Below are 21,987 nucleotides of genomic sequence, written 5' to 3' on the forward strand. Positions count from 1 at the left end.
GACAGGCAAAAGCCTACCTCCAAGCGGAGCCTCTCAAAGCCAGATCCGCCCCGCACCGGTTTCCACCCTCATTGGGGTCTCATCAGTGAGTAGGAAGACCTGGATGATATCAAAGTTTAAGTGAAAAGAACTTACATACCTTCACTATACGAATGCCAGAATGGTTTATCCATATATTATATATTATAACTAAGATGAAAAGCGAAACGGCTATTTTTCTGGCGAAGTTAATTAAATTATGGGGATAAAAATCCCTTATGAGGGAGCTTGCTCCACTTTTGCTTCGAGTTGCCTTGGTGTTGTACTACCAGGTGGTCACGCTTGGATTCGCCGATAGTTCTTCGGCATGAAACTCTTAGATCGTAGTTTTCGATCTTAGAGTTTCGCATAATGGCTGTAAAATAATAAGGGATTTTTATCCCCTTAATTTAAAAGTCAGTAATGTTTTGAATTCACGTGGGTGGCCGAGTGATTAGTGTATCGCCTATCGTACAACACTTCGAGGTGCCGTCCGATATTTCACGACGCCTCTAAATAAATATTGCATTTTATTCGTTTTATTTATATTTGTATTATTACGAGTTAATCAGACTGCACGTATGCCTTAGCCTACACAGTAAATGAACGTCCAAAATAATAATAATAATAATAATAATAATAATAATAATAATAATAATAAATCGTAGTCGATAATTGCTATGCAGTTAATCTAGAGAATGCTTTATGAAAACTCAAGACATGGGGATTCAATGAAAAAAAAAAACAAAAAAGAATCCAAACAATAAATGCTTGCGCTCAGTCAGTATTGAGCTCAGCAAGTGATGCTTCCTGAAATTATTTTTTGAGGTTCGGAAATTTTAAAATTAAACACAAAGTTTTTTCTTTATTTCTTTTGTAGAATGCAAATATACGAAACATAGAAATATAGTCATATCATCAATTTATTACGCTGTCATTTATAGAACATTTTATCACCTGCTCTTTCAATTTGTCGGCAACCTCTTCAGATTCTCTTCACATTGCGGATTCTGATGACTCTTCCGTTTCTTCCACAAAGTAAAATTGGTTTATTCATGGAAGAGAGTAAAATACCTAGTGTAATATATTTATTTAGCCCACTATGACGTATTTTTCCTAATATGAACATAATACAATTATCAAGAATATCAGGCAGTGATGAAGCTAAGTATTCTGTCGAAAAATTTCAATTCCAAGTTGAATATTATTTACGTGCTACTTTCGAGATGTATTCAACTACAGTTTTAAAATTTGAACCGTAACATTCATTTCAAAGAGTAATGGAAGCCTTGTGGCACTGCTTCTGATTTCATAATGTTAGATTTCCATCCAGAAGAAAAAGCCTCTTTGTAGGTGCAATTCTTGTCGCCGACCAGAGGAATTTTTTTTCAGCTAGTTTTGAAGTTAACCGGCACAGGTATCTCAGTTACCTGTACAGGTCATATTGTTTAGCTTTTTTGCAAGATTTAGCTGCTCTATACATCGTTAAAGATCATCCGTGATTTCCGTTGCACCGACCAAAAGGCCAAAATGAAAGGAGGGATTGACCGGAAGAAGAAAGCATCGCTCACAACGCTACAGATCTCATCATTCAGTAAATTCAATCACTATTCGGTATCTTATGTTAGAATCACCTCAAGTATTTTTCATTTACTCCAAAAAAGTATACTTATTTTTAAAACCAGTGTTCTTCTTTCCGATCCACAAATATTATACATTACTTGCGTTTCCTTTCCGTGACATTAGAATTTACTTTAGTATAATATAGGTTTAATAAAAGTCTTTTTTTTTTTTTTTTGGCGAGGAGGGGGGAAGCCTAATTATGCGATAATGCACTGTTATAAGATGTGCACTCTGTCTATAGACTTCTCTCTTCCATCATCTATGTGGATGATGATCAGGCCGAATGAACTCTTTCCACTTCTGTCTGTCCCGGGAGAGTCCGAATAATTCTGTCCAGTTTGGTGCCGCTTGTTGTGATTTGGTTTTCAGGTCCTCTTTTATTTTGTCAATCCATCTAATTCTGGGCCGTCCTTTGGATCTTTTACCTTCCATCGTTGTATTCAGGGCTTTAGATGGTAGTCTTTCTGTTCACATTCTGGTCACATGGCCAAACCATCGCAGTCTTCTTTCTTGGATTTTGTCTATTATTGTTATTTCTTGTTTTAGTCGTTTCCTTATGTCTTCGTTTCTTAGTCGATCCAGCAGAGATACTCTAAGTAATCTTCTTTTGCCAACCCATTTCAGTAACTAATAATTTTTTCTCTTCAACTTTTTTGAGATTCCAGCATTCACTTCTATAGAGAAGTATTGGGAGGACTATTGTTTCATAGATTCTTACTTTTGTTACTTGTTTGATGTCTCTTGACTTCCATATTTTATTAAGTCATCCAAAAGTTTGGGATGCTTGACTGATTCGTCTGTTTATATCTTTTATAAATTTACCATTGTACTCAATAACTCCTCCAAGGTAGGTGAAGTTTTCTATCTGCTCTAGATTCTTACTATCAATTTCAATTTTCAAATTGGTGCTTCTTTTTCCTATTTGCATACTTTTTGTTTTGTCTATATTTATGTTTAATCCAGATTTTATACACTCCTTTATTTTATCAGAGATTCGCTGTAGATTTTCTTCTGTACTTGCAAGTAATGCAATGTCGCCTGCACATTTTAAATTTGTCACAATTTTTCCCACATATTTTGATTCCGGAGTCTTCATTGTTTAAGGCCTTATTGGTTGCTTCTTCCAGTGTAAGATTGAACAGGTCTGGTGACAGATTGCATCCCTGTCTTACTCTGCTTGCTGTGTGCAACCAGTTGGTTAAAGTGTCCTCCATTCGTACTGCACTTTCAGATTTCTCATACAGATTCTTTATTATTCTTATGGTTTTGTTGGGAATTCCAAATTCTTCGTAGTTTTCCAAATTCTTCCATAGTTTTCCATAGTTCTCTTCTACGGATTGAATCAAATGCCTGACGAAAGTCTATGAAATTTATGTAGCAACTTTGGTTGTACTCTAGTGTCTTTTCTATTAGCTATCTTAAAGTGAATAGTTGATCAATTGTGCTTCGCCCTGGTCTGAAACCGACTTGTTCTTCTCCTAGTGCCAGTTCTATATATGGCTTAATTTGTGTTTGGAGTCCTTTCGTAGAAACCTTACTTGGAATACTGAGGAGGCTAATGCCTCTGTAATTATTGCATTCTGTTTTATATCCTTTTTTGTATATAGGAGTTATGAAGTTATGACTGATTTGGTCCAATCAGTAGGCACTGCTTCGTTTTTGTCTCTGTCTATTTTGTGGATTAATATATAGTATGATTTACTTATTTAATCTCTCAAATAATATCGCAGTTCTAAGAACAATAATGTACCCTTCTATTGGAAAAATCCTCACTAGAGAAATCTTAAGTTGAAAGTGAAAACGCCTATCTCATATGAAGGTAGCAGAGTTTTTCTTACCACCATACGCCAGTGTTTTTCAAACTATTCGGACCTCAGTGCACTTAAAACCCACATTCACATCGCGACTCTGCACACACACATATAATAATAATAATAATAATAATAATATCCTACACTTTGATCTTCATCCAGACGACCGAGAAGCAAGACCCCGAGTGAGTGAGGTGGTACACAGCAGGGAAACTCGAAGTAAAGGTGGAGGAAGCACCATTCTGTTTTCCAGCTTCCAAAAAACATTTTATCTAGGCCCCGATGGGGTAGTATCAGATTCAGCTGAAATATCTGATACGAAAATCTGTTCTATCAGCTTGAAATCTGATACGGGCATCAATATGAGCTGATTTTTGGAAAGTTTAAGTGTTTTTGTAGCTTCACACAACTTTACTCGAGTTGCCTGGTATTGCACTACCTCATGAGCCAGCTCACTCCTTTTGGGGACCGGGGGGGAGTAAGGAAAAATTTTATTTTCTTTACTCCCCCCCCTCCTTTCTTTGTGGTATGAACACTATCCGTGGCAAGTTATTTGGCGCCCTAGGCAAAGTTTACAAGTGCGCCCCTTATTTCATAAACTAAAATGTTTCTAATTGACATTAAACGAAATAAAATTGTCTTTCAGGTTAAATTAATAGGGCTTTTTTATTTTCTGTTTTAATTAATTTGAAAATTTTCTGTTATAACTCATTTACAAAAAAAAGTTATAAAATATCGAAATTTAATATTTTAAAATGTTAACGTTTTAAAATATTTATTTTAACTGAATTTTAAATAACGGTAAGTTCGAATCATTTAGATAAGGAACAAAAAAGAACCAAGAGTTAAATAGTAAAATAGTGTGAGGGATAAGGAAAAAGAATCGATACCAAAATCATATATCACTATTTAATTTTGATATTTTAGGAAAGTATGAATAAAGCGTAGCTTGAAGTTTTGCGCCCCTTCATGGCTTGCACCCTAGGCGATTGCCTATTTGCCTAAATGATAACGCGGCCCTGGGTATGAAAAACCCCTTAAGTCATGGAACATTCTGGGGAGGGGAAGAAAAAATATTTTCCCCTATTTCGTATTGTTTTCATATAGATATATGAAAATAAGACGTGCCTTTACTATATGTAATAAAGCAAAGACCAAAAAGTAACAAAGTTAATATCAAATACGAGTTTCTTAACATTAAAATACAGCATATATCACTCGGGAGGTCGAATCTGATCTGACAGATACATGCTAATTGTAAACATGAATATTCTTTAACCTATCTCTTTTATAGGTTGAAGGTCATGAGTAGCTGCGCATGAGTATATTATGAGTGCTATTTCGCACTTTTGTTGCTGTCAGTTTGGTTTAACACGTGTTACGCAAAGATTTGTGATATTTAACCTGCAGAGGTCGCAGCATATCTGACAGATAGTTGCTTATTTTGTAACAAAATTTTTTATTCTTTATATTTCTTTGTTTCAATAATTTCTAGATTGTAACTGAAAATAAATAAACCATCATGTATTACTGCAATAGAGAGCCAAAGGCTTATTTTTATCATACATATCCTCTAGGACAGTGTTTCTCAAAGTGTGGTATGCGTACACCCGGGGGTACGCGAAAGGTCGTTATGTGGCAATTTTCGGCTATGCATAATTAAAGGAGTCATTATATTTTTCAACAAACAGTGCAATTAGAGACAACCGGGATAAAAATCCGCACTAATGAATCACATCCCCTCTCCAACAGAAACTGCTCTATAGACCAAGCAAAACCATATGTTGCCGGTGGAACATATGGTTTTGCTTGATACACTCCCCCCTTCGTTAACGTGTTAAAACTAAAAAATATATAGTGAATGTGTTTCAGATATTATGGAATTCGGTTGAAGGGGATTAGCATTTCAACTCAACTGTTGAAATGCTAATTTGTCTTTGGTTCGCGCGATCTTTTGTTAATACCGCACCAATCATATGCAGTTCTTGGGTGCTCTACGTATCTCAAGTCTTGTAAATTGCTGGTAATTTTTGCTTGAAATAACGGGAAAGAAGATGACGCTATTTGGGTAGATGACTTTGACGATGCACACAAAGAAACTGTTCTCGATGCCAAAAGTAGTGATAGCGAGTAGGAGCTCCTTGGTAAGTCGCACCATTTTCAGCTTTTTTCTAAAAACTTTAGTTTCCGAAAATTCCCGCACATATCTCGCAACACGATTTTTTAGCTTTAATTTTGGGAAAAAAGTTAGAGTTATATTCGAGTAAATACTGTAAAAAAAAACGTTTTATTTTTTAAGTGTATTTTTTTAAATGTATTTTTTTAAATACAGTATTTATAAAATAAAAATAGATAAAATTAATTTATAAAATAACAATTCACATATTAAGTAATTTTATAAACTAAAATCATTTTGAGTTTAAAGATTTGGTTTCTCGAAAATTTACTCTTAATACTGTGTACACCATAAATAATCTTATTTAAATATTATTTAAAATGAAATTTCTCAGATAATTTTGTTATCGCTTCTCGGCCTTTTGGCTTAGATCAAGTGTGTAGTATATGTTCTCGTCAGCTTAATAACTGACGGGCTCCGATTTGGAGCCTAGGTATTAAACTGATTTTTGGAACTTGGCAAAGTTAAAGAGCTTGCTCTACTTTGTCACGGTTCACCAAGCTTTGCACTCATGCTTGGCTGAGCCCTATATTTGAAAATAAAAGTCAGTGGTATGTAAATTTAACTCGGCGTGTTTGTCCGAATGGCTAGTGAATCGCCTACCGGCTGGCATTCCGAGGTACTGCTTCAGCAGCAGCGATTTATTCTGAACGCCTCTAAAATAAATAAATGAATTCTGCAGTCGGTAATCAGACCGCACTTACCCTTTTGTCTTAGCCGACACATGTAAATAAACATAAACATCCAAAATTGTAATAATAAATAATAATAAAAAAATCTAGTTGTTGATAATTGCATGTGCAATTATCAACTACTAGATTTTTAGAAGCACTACTAGAGCAGTGCTTCCCAAACTTCTAGATGGATGTCAGGGCCCCCTTTGGAAAAATTAAAATATTTCACGCCCCCCCTCGAAAAAAATCGTAATATAGACATATTATAATATTTATTGTATTTATATTCAATATTTATTGTATTTATACAATACAAAACATACACAGCGAATATTGCAAAAATCAAATGCAAATATATTTTTAGCATCTTACATACACATTTGACATGGCACATTATCTCATATTTTTATATAGATAGATAGATATATTATTATTGTACATTTGCAGTACAAGCACATGAAACGTAAGTTATTAGAAATAAAGAAAGAATTAAAAACATAAAAGAAGTTTAATAATTTAATGTGATGGATGTGTTTCAATACTGCTGCACAAAAAAGTCAATATCAGGTGAAATATTTGAAACTGCAATTCTTAGATTTCTGCTTTGAAATGAAACTTATATGAATAAGCTTATATTTACTAATATTCATTAACACTTTTATTGCCAAGCTGAAAATTGGAATTTCGTGTGGTGGCCAATTTTTTTTATTTTTTTATTTAGTTAGCGACGTCAACGCGATAACGCGTGATCGGCCGCTTGGTGAGAACTCGCATCGCGCGATATCGCGTGATTGGCAATGAACGTGTTAAGCGCCGAAATAAGCAGGAAGCAAAATTTGTGAATCCGCAACAATTTGCGATTTTTTCCCATTAAATATAAAAAATAACAAAAAAGAAATAATGAAAATTAAATACGTTTCTTTTAAGATAAAAAAAAACTACTTAGTCTAAAACATTTTGAATTTGTTTTCATTATTTCACGGCCATTCTCAACAAAACCCACGGCCCCCAAGAGGGCCGCGGCCCACAGTTTGGGAAGCGCTGATCTAGAGCAAGGTTTCTCAAACTTTTTCTACGACGGAACTCTTCACAAATCCTGAAATGTTCACGGAACACCTTGATTAGTTTGTAATGTATTAATTGATAATTAATTGGTAATTTAGCTTATTTTATTGTTAATAATTGATAATTAATTATTAATGATTGATACTTATTAATTAATTATTATTTATTTAATAATTGTTTGTTTATTTATTTAATTATTTTAATTTATAAGTGATAAATATTAATTTATTAATAAATAAATAAATATGTAATTATTTATTTATTTAATTTAATTAATATATAATTAAACATCAATTAAACCATCATTAAATTAATTTGTGCTGATTTTCATTGGCATATCCCATTCTGATCACCAAAAATTTATAATATTATTATAAGTACTTACGAGTGAATGCAGACTTTTTCTCCTGTGTGCTGGTTTTGTAGGATAGGTAAATATAAATAAAATAAATGAGTAAATCTAAGCGTTAAGAAAAAAACAATCATTTATTGTCAAATGTTAATTAGTAAAAACAAAACTCATAAAAATAGTAAAACACGTATATTGCAAATTAAGTTCTTAATGTCTCCGAAGTTTTTGGGTCTTTGAATTACAAATTCTTTTGATATCAGGCACAATATTAGAAAGTTCAATTCTCATATTTGGTGTAGAGTCGAGTCTGTTCCTGGAATTTGATTTGGTTGCAGCATAATATGAAAATCCTGCCTCGCATAAATATGTCATTGTAAAAGGAAGTAAAACAAGAATAGCTAGTTTTTGGGGTACTCTTCTGTTAAATGTACAGAAATCATTTATTGGCAGTTCCTTGTATTTTTGTTTTAAATCAGAGTCACTAATTAAGTCGATTAGATTTTCATAATCACTTGCGCTGAAGCCTGCTGGCTTTGCTGTCACTGCAAATGGATTCAGAACCCAGGAATTGTCCTCACTGGATTTTGGAAAATATTGCAAAAGGGTTGATTGCAAGTCATGCACGTGTTCTAAAATGACGTTAGATACTTCTTCGTTTACTTTAGAATTTATTTCAGTCAAAAATTCATGCAAGGTGGGAAAACAATCACAATTATTCTGTTCAACTGTAGAAATCCAGAATTGCAACTTCCCATCAAAAGATGCAATTTTATCTCTTGTATTAAAAATTGTAATATTCTTACCTTGTAATGATAAGTTAATTTCATTGCACTTTGTAAAAATATCTGCCAGATCGCAAGACACATACGCAAGACCATGAAGAATTTCTTAATAATTCAATGAAATTTTGTCCTAAATTATGTGACATCAAGAAGACCATTAACTCACTACGAAGTTCAATAAGCTTCAATAATGCTTTTCCTCTGGATAGCCATCTCACTCAGTATGTAATAAAAGTGCGTTATGTGCACTACCCATTTCATCGCACAAAATTTTAAATAATCTGGATTGAAGTGGTCGAGATTTTACATAGTTAATAATTTTTTCGGTTTCATCCAAAATAGTTTTTAAATATGTACGAATTCTTTTTGTTACTAGTGCTTGTCTATGCAAAACACAATGACTTTTGGTGGCTCTTGTAGCTACTTGCAGGATACGTGTTACAACTCCCTTCATCTTTCCTACCATTGCTTGAGCACCATCTGTACAAATATCAATACACTTCTCCCAACCGATTTCCTGTTTTGTAATATAATTATTAATACAGTTGAATATATCTTCTCCGGTAGTTTTTTCTTGTAGATATTCGCACATGAGTAAATCTTCTTCAATACTTTTATCAAATATGTAACGAACAAACACCAGTAATACAGCAAGTCCTGCGACATCTGTAGATTCATCCATTTGCAATGAATATTCACTGCAGCCTAAGTCGATGAATTAGCTCTATTTCTATGTCAGCAGAAAGATCTTTGATGCGGCGTGAAACAGTATCATTTGATAATTGTACTGCATCTATTTTTTTAGCAACCTGCTCGTTTAACATGCATGATACAATGTCTTTCACACAAGGCTTAATGAGCGTCTCACCAATTGCATGAGCTTCACCATGAAGTGCAATGCGGTAACTCACGCGAAAAGATGCCTCTGTTGCATTTTCAGTTGAAGCAATTGTAGCCATTTGAAGATTAGATTTTTCTAGCGAGTCACGTCGTCTCTTTAAAAAATGTATATATTTTCCTTTGTAATCAGTGTGTTTCGTTTCGAAGTGCCTACGAAATTTAGCTGGAGCCAAAGAACTGTTTACTAGTATTTTATTACATAAAACATCAGGAGCATGTGTATTGCCAATACACGTAAATCCATAATTTAATTAACTTTCATGGTACTTCCGTTTTAGTCTGTTCTTAGACGACTCTTTTTCTTTAATATTAGCTTTTGAAGAATCCACAGTTTGCAATTCCATATCTTCTCCAATCATACGAGTAGATGTATCAGCAGAAGTACTTGCTCCTCCTTGTGTTAAAGTTTCTGTCTTTAAACAAGAATCCATGGGTATTTTTTCAATAATATTCAAATTCCAATATTTATCAGAGCTGTAATAAAAACAAATAGAATTTTGTTGTAAAGGTAACTTTAGTATGAAAAACAATAAGATTATAAATAAGAAATGTCGAATAATATAAAAGTAAATTAATAATGCAAAATAGTGAAAAAAGACTGCAACACACAAAAGTAAATATGAATTGTAACAATACTTGTAAGAAAAGTACTAAACCGTACCAAATAATGTAAAAGCAATTGTAATAAGAATGATTTGATAAAATGTTTAGTAACAAAAATTAAACAGTTCGAAATAAAACAGATATTAATTATAAAATTAGTTAAAAGAGTAAGAAGAATTTTTTTTTAACTGTCGCCTCGCCTACTTCCTGTATACGGGAATAAAAAGACGTTAGCTGATTTTTTTTTTCCGAGGGCCCGCTCCCAACAAATTTATTCGTAAATACCTTTCCAAATTTTTTTAACATTCATACATTAACATAAGTATTAATAATTAATTATGGCATAATCATAAAGAGTATTAGTACACTTATGTATACGGTGTGGCATGTTGACAAATATAAATTACATTTAAATTAGTTATCAATCACTGGACTAATGAAATCTTGTGGCATGTCGTAGTTTCTTCGGGCAAACATCATTAAATTAATTTGTGCTGATTTTCATTGACATCCCATTCTGATCACCAAATATATTTATAATATTATAATAAGTACTTACGAGTGTATGCAGACTTTTTCTCCTGTGTGCTGGTAGTTTTCCCCTTCTTTTGTACATCCTGGAGATCTTTGTAGGCTTGAGGTGGATGACTCACTATCTGTTCTGTCACAAACACCGTCAATAAGAGATTTCTTAATACCGAAATTAAAGAAAGTGCCTTGTCTCTTATTCATATTAATTTTAACTCTGTATTCCTAATACTTTTAAAAAAATCACGGCACTCCGGTTTCAGAACAAGCACTTACACACTGCAATACGAACTTGCGAAGAAAGTATTCAGTAGTAATAGATAAAAAAAAAAAAAAAAAGAAGAGTCCAAACAACTAATATCCTTTTTTGAGGTCTACCTGGCCTTCTTTCCAACTGGATTATATTTTATTATTTGTTTAGGATATCCGGTGTTGGCCATTCGGTTTACACGTTCTATCCATTTCTGTTTATAATTGTTTAGTTTTTCTTTTGTTGATTTTGTTTTTAGTTCTTTTAAAATGTTTTTGTTCCTTTTTTCATGATGTGTATTTTACAGTTCTCATAAATCTCATTTCACTTGTTTTAATTATTTGTTTATCTTGTTTGTTTAGTGCCCAAATTTCACTGCCATATAATAATGTGGGCACTGCTAAGTATTGAATATTTTCAAGCGTGTTTCTTTTTGTACTATATTTGGATTGAGTGTTCTATTTTAGGCCTATAATCTGTAAAATAATTCAAGTTTTTAATTTAATTTTACGTTCTTTTTCTCCTTCATATGATATGATAATTTCATATCCAAGATAACTGAAAGTATTTATCAGGCAATAAACACACTTTCCATGATTTTTTTTAATTAATTTTTTTTTTTTACGTATACTTAAATAGGATTATTAATAGTGTTTTAACAGTATTTATGGTATTAATTTTAAAAGTCAAATTAAGTGACAAATATATTTAATATTAAAGTAATTTAGTTTATAGAAAGTACGTAATATATGAATTGTTTAATTTCATTCTATAAATTAATTACCTCTGCTATTTAAAGCACTGTCAAAAGGAGTAATGAAGCGAAGCAGCTGTTAATAGAAAATTGAAGTGTTCTAGATATTGTAGAAGACGTAATAAAACCAGAAAAATGAAATAAAATAAAAAAAGAAGATAAATCACTTCTCCATGAAGTATTTACAATCCTTACACACCATACACATTTACAGATCTCATAAAACGTCATTTGGCTCGTGTTAGGTCTAATATTAATCAATCGCTGACTAACCGTCCGTGATTGTTATAACTTTAGGAAACTTAATTTATTAGTTATACTTGTTTATTAGTTATTTAATTTGGGTGATTAATGAAATGAATTTATTATTTTGTATTATTGTCTGCTTTTTTATACGACCGTATCCAGATGTAATGGAAATTAATGATTTAGGGAGCGGAAACTTTTATATGAGACAGGATGTGAGATATTTGTTAGCAGTGAATGCAAAGAGCGAGAATAGAAAGATCATGATTGGGTTACCAAGGTGTGACAGTGGTAAGTTAAAGAAGAAAGCGATTAAAGCACGTGATATGATATAGAGGTGGTGTAAGAAATATTGTAAAGAAATGACAATGAATATATGTTTTATGAATGTTTGGTTTGAGTTTCATAAAATGAAAGCTTTTTTTTTTCTTTCTTTCTTTCTTTCATTCAGAGTGATGTTTTGTGCTTAAATACATTTAGAACATCTGCTGATAATGGGAAATGGGAGTTTTTAGGGGAAAGAGCTGATCGGGTTCACTGTAACCGATATAACATAAAACATTCAGTGATTTCTGCTTGTTGGGGAGGGGAGGATTAACTTGTGTTAGAAAGGATGGGATGCATGGGACGCTGTCCAAAAGAGGATAAGAATTGATCTTTTAACAACCACTGTTAGTGGGAGCAGTTGTTGCTGAGGTACTTCGGTTTGGTTAGAACAGTAATAGAGAATGATCTTTAAACAAACTACAGGTAATCCTCGTATAACGCGGATGTTAAGTTCAATAGAAATGCCGCGTTATATAAATCGCGTTATGCGAGACTCAGATCACATAGAAAAATTAGGGTTATTTTCCGAAATCGTTTTTTTTTAAATTATATAAACAACAAATAACACATCGAAGAAAAAAATATTTTTATATAATTCAGGCAATTCATGCAAGTTAAGAAAACATAAACTATGAAACAAATACATAGTATAAAATTATAAAAATTACATATTGTATGTAAATTTAAGAGTAATTCTATCTTTGGAAACTTTGAATCCAGGAGGTGATCTTTCATTTTTCGAATTATAGGTGCGTTTTCGCATTTTTTCCCCAATATAACCCGGATTCATCCGCATTGAACACCTGGTCTGAACTATAAATGTTTATAAACTTTGAGAGCGTTTTGTTTAATAAGATTTCCATCCAAAGGAATTTTCTTTTGAGTGCATCTTCTTTCCAAATCATTAGAGATTTCTCCATTTTTCTCTTCGAAAATTGCGTACACGAGCAACGCGCTTTGCACTTACCGTTGACCCACCAATAAACACTTTCTCGGATTTTGTGTTCAATTTCACTGATTGTTCGAATTGTTGATTCATTTAAATTCAAAGTCCCTCCAACAGCTCTTGGTTTTTCTCCATTTTTCAACCGATCCATGATTTTAATATTTTCTTCGAGAATGAATTTTCTTTTCAATGTTGGTTTTTCCCTTCCGTTGAAATTTGTGGCCATTACTATAAATATATATATATATATATATATATATTTTTTTTTTTTTTGCATAAAAAAGCATTACATATTAATTATGTATGTAACTCACCAGAAAATAAAGTGTTCGGCTGAGATTAACAATTTATGATTTTTAATGCGCTTTCCTGGCAGAAACGAAGAAGACAATTTTCAACAATAAACATTATACAGTAAATAATTGACATAGATAGGTGGTAAAGGGTATTTCCCCTAATATAAATACGAGCAGACACAAATTTAACGAAGATAAAATTAAGGTCGCACGTGAAAAATATATGAAAAGATAAAGGGTTACTACAATTTGTAGACTGTGTTTTTATCGTAACCGCGTTGTATAAGTACCGCGTTACATTAGGGTTACCTGTATACTGTTAAATTGAAGTCTAGGGCAAGTGGCTAAGTAATAATATCAACGTGTTGGATGTTCCATAAAGAGGGAGCGTTGTTCTAAACAGAGAAAGTGGCAAGTGCAGTGCCACAGAATTCTGTGTTAGAACCACTGCTGATGATATAGCAACTGTATTAAAGGGAAACATTCGCTTGTTCGCAAACGACGCAGAGTACGTATGCAAATACTAGAAGTATTGGGAACGGACTTGGAAAAAATTGTGGCATTAATAGATAGATGTAATTCAGCCTAGAATTTCTGGAATACGTCAGACGTGGCTGACAGAGAATGACATTGTGACAGGCATAGAAGCTCCTCTTTACAGTTTATATTTGCAGGTTACAAGAGATTGAAAATGAGGTGGAATTTTGTTAATGATAGAAAACGAGTTAGCTCTGTGGATGTGGCGTTTGCACACCACGGCGCTAGGCCGCACGAAGGAAGACTTTGTTTCAAGTCTAGTCGGCGACTAGAGGAAATTTTTCTAAGCCTTTTTCGACCGGTTCCCGAGTTCGTCGATCTCTGGCACGGGCATGCGGGTTTTTTCTCCCGGAAACTCTTGTTTTTCGTCCCGTAAACTCAAGAAAATCGACCGTAGAACCCACATTATTTCAGACATTAAATACGAGTGTTAGGGTTAGAGACCACGAGATGGCGGCACTTGTTTGAGCCGTCACTCTTCACTGCGTGTCGCTTAATTAGTGATAGCCTTGGGCCAGCTATCTCTGATTGAGTATCAGTGAAGATTGAACTGCCCATTCAGTCTCCAAAAGGGAGACTGATAGGGCTAAAAACAGCCTCTCCTACTCCCTATATATATACGGGAATAAAAAGGCGTTAGCTGATTTTTTATGTATTTATTATTATTTTTTAACGAGTTGTATTCGTTAAAAGTTTAAAACTAGGAACGGAGTGGCAATAACATTGACAATATTTGGTGCGAAATTAAGGTAAACGAAATATATTTGGTAGGATGTTTGTAAAGCCCATGGCGTATTGGAGGAGATGAGACTGAAATGGTTCAAGAAATAAAATTAGCAACTGAGAGGCGATTATTATTGTGTTTTAATTATAGTAATATTGATTGGGAGCAGGAAAAGTCAAATAGTAGAGAAAAGAAGTTTTTTTGAGTTACTAAGAGACTTATTTGTCACAGCATGTGGTCAAGGGGACACGAGGGTCTCTTGCGTCAGATTTAGTGATAACATTACAGGATGTAAAGCGAATGAAGTTTTCATGCAGCCTCCAGTTAGTGGGGTGATCATATAAGTGAGAGAATGGGTAGGCACAAAGCAGGAGACTGAGAAACTCGGCAACAGCTTGGCAACATTCGCTGACGTGAGGAGCTTGTTGGGAAGGAGTAATTAACGCTTGGAAGTTGTTAAAAGAACATTTGAAAGCAGGATGTCACCCTCTGTTCAGAGAGTCACGAAGATAAAGTACATATGATGGAATAAAAATGGATTGAATAGAATGGATATAGAGTAGATCAGTAATGAAATTCGAAGGGAAGTACATAACAAAAACACTTATATAATGAATATGGAACACATTCTAGAATAGTGACAAGTTTGATGAGAGAGAGAGAGAGAGAGAGAGAGAGAATTGGAGTGAGAATACTTGCACAAAGGCTGCTGTAGAAGAATGAATATTGTTCCTAAAGGTGAACAAAAAAGAAGATAGAGTAGAAATACTTAATGACTATTTTGTTAGCGTATCTCATGATAGTGGGAAATACTTTCGAACTAGATACAGTGGTGGAAGAAGATGATGAGAATAGTACGAAAGTAGAAGAATATGAATTGTTTACTATTTTGTATAAACTCTTTATTAATAAAGGGACAGGATTGGATGTGATGTTACCACGCATTTTAAAGGAATTCCCTAAAGAGTTAACTGTAACTCTGACTTGATTTTTAATGTAAGTCTAGCGACGGGAAAGGTCCTAGAGAATTAAAAAGACGTAAGTGGTAGTGCTACCATAACGGTGGTTTCAGAACAGTGGTATCAAACTGGAAATGTTAGATAAGGATTGACCGGTCTGTGTTTCGGATGAAGGTTTTGAAGAAGTTCGTCAAGGCTAGAATCCAAATTCTTTCATCAATGATGAAAAAAGCTCTCAGATAGTCAACAGATTTGTTGAAGGAAGGGTCTTTAATCATTGGATTACATTGTACAATAAGGTGACGATAGTACTGGACAGGAAGAACAGAGGTAATCCTGTAATATTTTTTCATTTTGCGACAGCATTTGATAAAGTATGCAAAATAAATTAGTTTTTAAATTTCGGGAGATGGGGATCGATTGTGATTCATGACATGAATTGGCGACTGGCTAAGTAATAATATCAACGTGTTGGATGTTCCACAAAGAGGGAGCGTTGTTCTAGACAGAGAAAGTGGCAAGTGCAGTGCCACAGAATTCTGTGCTAGAACCACTGCTGATGATATAGCAACTGTATTAAAGGGAAACATTCGCTTGTCGCAAACGACGCAGAGTTGGTAAGGGCTATAAAAATAACTTTTATGTAAGATTACTTCAAGAGGGATTTGGATAGGCTCTCGCTGTGAATAAAAGAGTAGAGAGTCTACAAGTGTAAGATTTTGTATTATGGACCAGTGAAATGCAATGCACTGTGTTAAAAGAAACGTACAAGAGATGAAAGAAGCAAAAGATGATTGTGAATAAAGGATTGTAGCAAAAGTAGTGAAGATGACACAGAGGAATGCGGAAATGATGAAAAGAATATTACTAATTCTGGACAAAGAAGTAATTGTGCTATCATATAAGACATTTATTCCACCCCACTTGGATTACTGTGCATGCACATATTTGGTCTCGTGACTTTAAGGGGGGATGAAGAACCATTAGAAAGGATTCAAAGGCGAATAACTAAGATGATTTTGGACTGTGGAATACTGACTATGAGAACAGATTAAGGAACTGTTAGAATATATGTGGGATGTCGCTTGTGATAACAAATTAAGAGTAACTGTGGCTTGCAGCGTCTGTCAGATAGGCGGAGGAGAAGGGGGGGCATAATACAGACATATAAATTGGGTTGGGAGTTTTATAGGATAGATATAGAAGAAAATGTTCCGTAACGTAATTACTACGAAAAGTAAGAACAAGAGGTCATTCAACTTCCATGAATGTTGATTTATCTAAATTCATAATAGAATAAGAGTTCGGCCAATAGGGGAGTTATAAGAAGCAGATTTTTCTTATTGCAAGCTGTGGGCGAGTGAAATATGTTGCCAGAGATGGAGAGAGAGAGGAGTGTATCATCAGGGCCGCGCCAACCCGAGGGTGTAAAGGATGCACCGCACCCAGGCGGCAAGAAACAAATATCAAATATTTATTTTATCTAGCTAATATCTAATTTGGATTATACAATGCAGTATAATCATTAATAGTAATAATATTCATTTCTTGGTATATCCTACATCGTAAAATTTAACTAATATAATATTAATAACCCTTACTTTTAGATGTCAGACTGAAGAAAAAGATTTTCTGGAGCAGAATATAGAAAACGAAGAGCACAGAAAGAAGAAAATGAAAAAAAATTTACGCCTCCTATTCCCAATTATTTTGCATCTACATCTTCATGTACAGACAAATCTTCAGTTGCTCGAGAAAATTTTGAAGATTCTTCTTCTTCTTCTGCCATACATTTAACTGAAGATTCTATAGCTGCTAAAAAACGATGCTTAGAAAATTCATCTTTAACTTCTGAAACTCTCAACAGCTCACTCGGTTCACCGGAAGAAACAGATGACAAAAGCGTGTGCAATACAAGTATAACAACTGAAAACTCTCTTATGAATTCTATCCTTGAACGTGATTTTGATGATCCGGGAAAGTGGTCTTTTAAAAATAACAGATAATCTCAAAATGATCCTAATAGATGTTGGACCAAAACAAATATATGATATTGAGTTTCCAAAAGATGAAAAAAAAAAAAAAAAAAAAAAAAACAGATCATTTTCAGCAGATTATTACTATAAACGACTAAGTAATAACGAAAAGATACACAGAAATTGGTTATTGTATTCTAAATGCAAAAATTCAGTATATTGTTTTCCTTGTAAACTTTTTAACGATAAAATTAATGCGTTCAATGATACAATTGGTTATTGCAATTGGCAACATTTATCGAGAACATCAGAGCGCTGTGAAAAAAAAGTGAAGCACATATCAAATGTTACAAGTCATGGATCGATTTAAAAAAGTCATTTATAAATAATAATACAATAGATGCGGTTTGTTTATATTAAAAAATAATTGTTGTTCTTTATTTGTTCGTTTTTGAAAATATGTTAAAAATAACTATACGAAACTACGTATTCTGTGTTTTTAATAAATAACACATGTAACTTTTGGTTTGCATAAATTGTTATTTTATTTATTGTAGTAAATGCTACATGCAATTTCTTTTAGTTATTTTTTTAAGGGGCGGCAGATAAAAGTTTGCACCTGGGCGGCAAATACTCTTGGCGTGCGCCTGTGTATCATCGGTGAATGAATGAATACATCGGTGATGTATAATTGGCATTGTGTGGGGACCTCCTGTGTTGAGTCTTGAACTTCATGGATGATAATGATAATAATCATTTATTACTAAATAAATAAAATAACTAATATAAAAGAATCAACTATTTCGTTAACTAAATAATGAATTATTATTATTGATTAGTTAATATCGGCCTGGTTGGCCGAGTGGTTAGAGTATCCGTTCTTCAGCCTTTTGGACAGTAGATGGCGTTGCAGTTGGTGGATGAGATTGAGTGGTGGAGACGGAGAGTTGTAGAGTAGGTGCCCTCCCTCGATGAGTCTTGGACTCCCTGGAGGTGTCAAATAATAATGAAATGAGTTGATATTTTTATATTAGTTATTTAGTTTAATGAAATAGATTTATTCCTTTGACTGTCGAATATCATAACTACAGTGGAGATAGATATATTGGGAAGTACTCCAAATGATATGTTACTGCAAATTTTTGTACTATATTCAAGTTTTTATTGATAGTGATAGTTTATAACATCAATAAGATGGTACAGCACTGCTTTTTATTATTATTATTATTATTATTATTTTTTTTTATTTTTTTTATCCCAGGAAAAATAGAATGCTTCTCAATAATTATATGGGCAAGAATACTGTGAACCTAAAAAAACTCGTACAATTATGCAATCGGCATGCATTAGCATAGTTAACCAAAGATGCTACAAGACAGACGTTCAAACAACTCGGAGTCCTCTAGTATCATAAATACATGCAAGCAAATATTATCTAATAAGAGACTAATAAGAGAGCTTGAGAATTCTTAACATTATCTTTTTTTTTTTTTTTGCTTTATATGTGCCTCAATCAGGGAGGACTGCAAATTCTGGTGATCCTTAACTTCTGGAAATTCCAAAAAAAGTTTAATGTCATGGCGTCCCCATTCCTATATCATCCTGTCGGATTTTAAACTGGCGAGATAGTGTACTGCACTTTGATCTTAGCCAAAACATCGAGAAGCGATTAACGATCGCGTCTGGGTCTTTATCTATAGGCATACTTTTAAATAGCATTATTTATAGTATTCAAAAGGAAATGTTCGAGAAAGCATAAAGAAACCTTCGAGTTAACGTCCCACATATTAAAGATGAGACAAACCTCGGAAGCAGTATGTAACTTGAAACACACGAGTTTTATTTCTAATGCACTACTATAATTAAAAACGACTGTTAAGTATTAATTATTATAAAATAATTTAAAACTACTATAATTAAAACATCGATCCTCAAATAGGGCTCACATTTTTTTTTTATCCTTCGTTCTAGTTTTTTTTTTTTTTTTTGTTCGGTTATTGTATATTATGGTTCTCTATTAAAGATAATTTAAAACTCATGTGAACAGACAGGGAATCTTGACGTTCACAAAAGGAGCTACCGCATTCGAGCAAAACTCGTTTCTCTCATCGCATTCCTTTTTATTTATTTATTTATTTATTTTTATTACAAAGCTAGTAAGAAAAATGACAGAATAATTCCCGACACTTAAACGCTGAAAAATATGCACACATATTTAGTACAGAAGGGAAAACGTATATTTTTTAACGAAATAAATCTTGATCAAGTTCTTTTAGATGTTTATAAACTTTGAGAGCTTTTTGTTTATTGAGATTTCCATCCAAGGGAATTTTCTTTTGAGTGCAATCTTCTGTCCAAATCATTAGAGATTTCTCCATTTTTTGCCATTAAAATATCGCGTACACGAGCAACGCGCTTTGCACTTATCGTTGACCCAGCAATAACACTTTCTCGGATTTTATGTTCATTCTGTTTGATTGTTCGAATTGTTGATTCATTTAAATACAAATTCCTTGCAACAACTCCTAGTTTTTCTCCATCTTTCAACCGATCCAAGATTTTAATTTGATTAATTTTCTTTTCAATGTTCATTTTTCCCCTTTCGTTGCAGTTTCAGCGGCCATTACTATAAAAATAATTTATTTACATAAAAAAAGCATTACATATTAATTACGTATGTAACTCACCAGAAAATAAGGTGCTCAGCTTGATACTAAAACTTATGATTTTTAATGCGCTTTCCTGGCAGAAACGAATACAATTTTCAACAATAAACACTTCATACGGTAAACAATTGGGAGTGCTGAAGGGTATTTTCCCTAATATAAATTCGTTACTTATAACTACATGCGCGATCAGGGTCGGCTCGTGCATAGGCACTACAGCACCTCCAATTTTTCTCGATATATATAAATATATTTATTCATTTATTTATATTTGCTTATAATATTTCATTTTATCATCAACAATCCTATACAATTCTCTTATTTTGTATAAAAATAATAAAAATCCATCTTGTAGCACTTAGGAGGGGCGAAGGACACTAGCGGCATTGTGTTTACCACAGTGCCATGTTGCTACGCGTGCAAGCATATGCATCATAGTGAGATGCAAGCTATTAACGTAATGCAGCACTGTCCGTCGTGCAGTTCCACTGTTGTTTATATGCAGTTTGCACCAGTAGCAGAGTGTTCAGTAGTGCTTATCGTGTTTATTCCGTCTCTTTAAATAATTGGACATTACAATTAAAGGAATGGATTTTATTTTTAAGTAATTTTGAATTCATGTTAGAGGTTTAATGGACTATTAACAGCACTTTCAGTGCTGTTAATGAATTCTCTAACATGAATTCTTCACAGCATGTAAGCCTCAACACACGTAATTTTGAATTATACTAAACTATATAATTTTATCGATAATAAACAATATTTTTTCATGAAACAAAACAAGAAGAATATATTTTATTTTCAAGTAATTTTGAATTATACCAAACTGTATAATTTTATCGATAATAAACAATATTTTTTCATGTTTAATTTTTTTTAAATTTTTACCATCATTTTGATATTTTATCCAAACACGTATATACTGTACTTATATTTCGAAAGTTGCAGCACCCCACCCCCACGATTTCAAGCCACGAGTCGTCACTGTGCGCGATGTGGGTAGTGACAAATTTAACGAAGATAAAATTTAATTTTTAAGTCGCACGGAGAAAAAAAATATGAAAAGATAAAGGATTACTGCAATTTGTAGACCGTGTTTTTATCGAAACCGGGTTGAACAAGGATTGTTACAATTTGTAGACCGTGTTTTTATCGAAACCGGGTTGAACAAGGATTGCTACAATTTGTAGACCGCGTTATACGAGGGTTACTTGTATATCACCAACATAACGTAACCATATATGAGGTGAGGAAATATAGTCTCAAAGAATTGTTTTTGTAAATGCTCCATAAAATGATCAGCAAAGGCTGGTGATATAGGACTACTCATTCATCTAAAATAGTTTGGAGTGATCGTGAATTACTCCCACTTACTACTTTGCAAAACATGTCTTGTAATCTTTGGAATCTCACTGGCCACACTAGCTCTTATATTAAAAACAGCCCTGACTTTAAAGAAATGATTAAAGATCTATGTTTCTCTCTCTCTAATAATGAGATGATGGTTTTGTTTGATGTATCTCCCTGTCAGTGGCGGCCTGTGAAGTTTTAAGTGGGGGTGCTGCTTAATCAAAATAATTTTTTCCTAATTAGTAACCAATTTATTAATAAATAAATACAGATTTATTTATTAATAAATTTACTAATTAGGAAAAGAAGAATTTTTTTAAAATTATTTTGATTAGGCAGCACCCCCACTTAAAACTTCACAGGCTGCCACTGCTCCCTATTAACAAAATATCTGTAACAGACTCTTCGGTTTTTGCAATCTGAT

General features: G+C 33.2%; 1 protein-coding gene and 1 non-coding gene across 3 annotated transcripts in view; both read left to right on the top strand.

The window, feature by feature from the left end:
- LOC150093755 (uncharacterized) overlaps window positions 1–21,987 on the top strand; it is a 96,647-nt gene that overhangs the window by 41,234 nt on the left and 33,426 nt on the right. The window lies entirely within an intron of this gene.
- Window positions 5,974–6,161, top strand: LOC150093758 (U2 spliceosomal RNA). The gene has a single exon (XR_016550391.1). It is a non-coding gene; the product is annotated as a U2 spliceosomal RNA (small nuclear RNA).

This window comes from Typopeltis vanoorti, chromosome 23 (genome assembly GCF_054136105.1).
Source record: "Typopeltis vanoorti isolate ZY-2024b chromosome 23, IOZ_Tvanoo_1.0, whole genome shotgun sequence".
Taxonomy (NCBI): domain Eukaryota; kingdom Metazoa; phylum Arthropoda; class Arachnida; order Uropygi; family Thelyphonidae; genus Typopeltis; species Typopeltis vanoorti.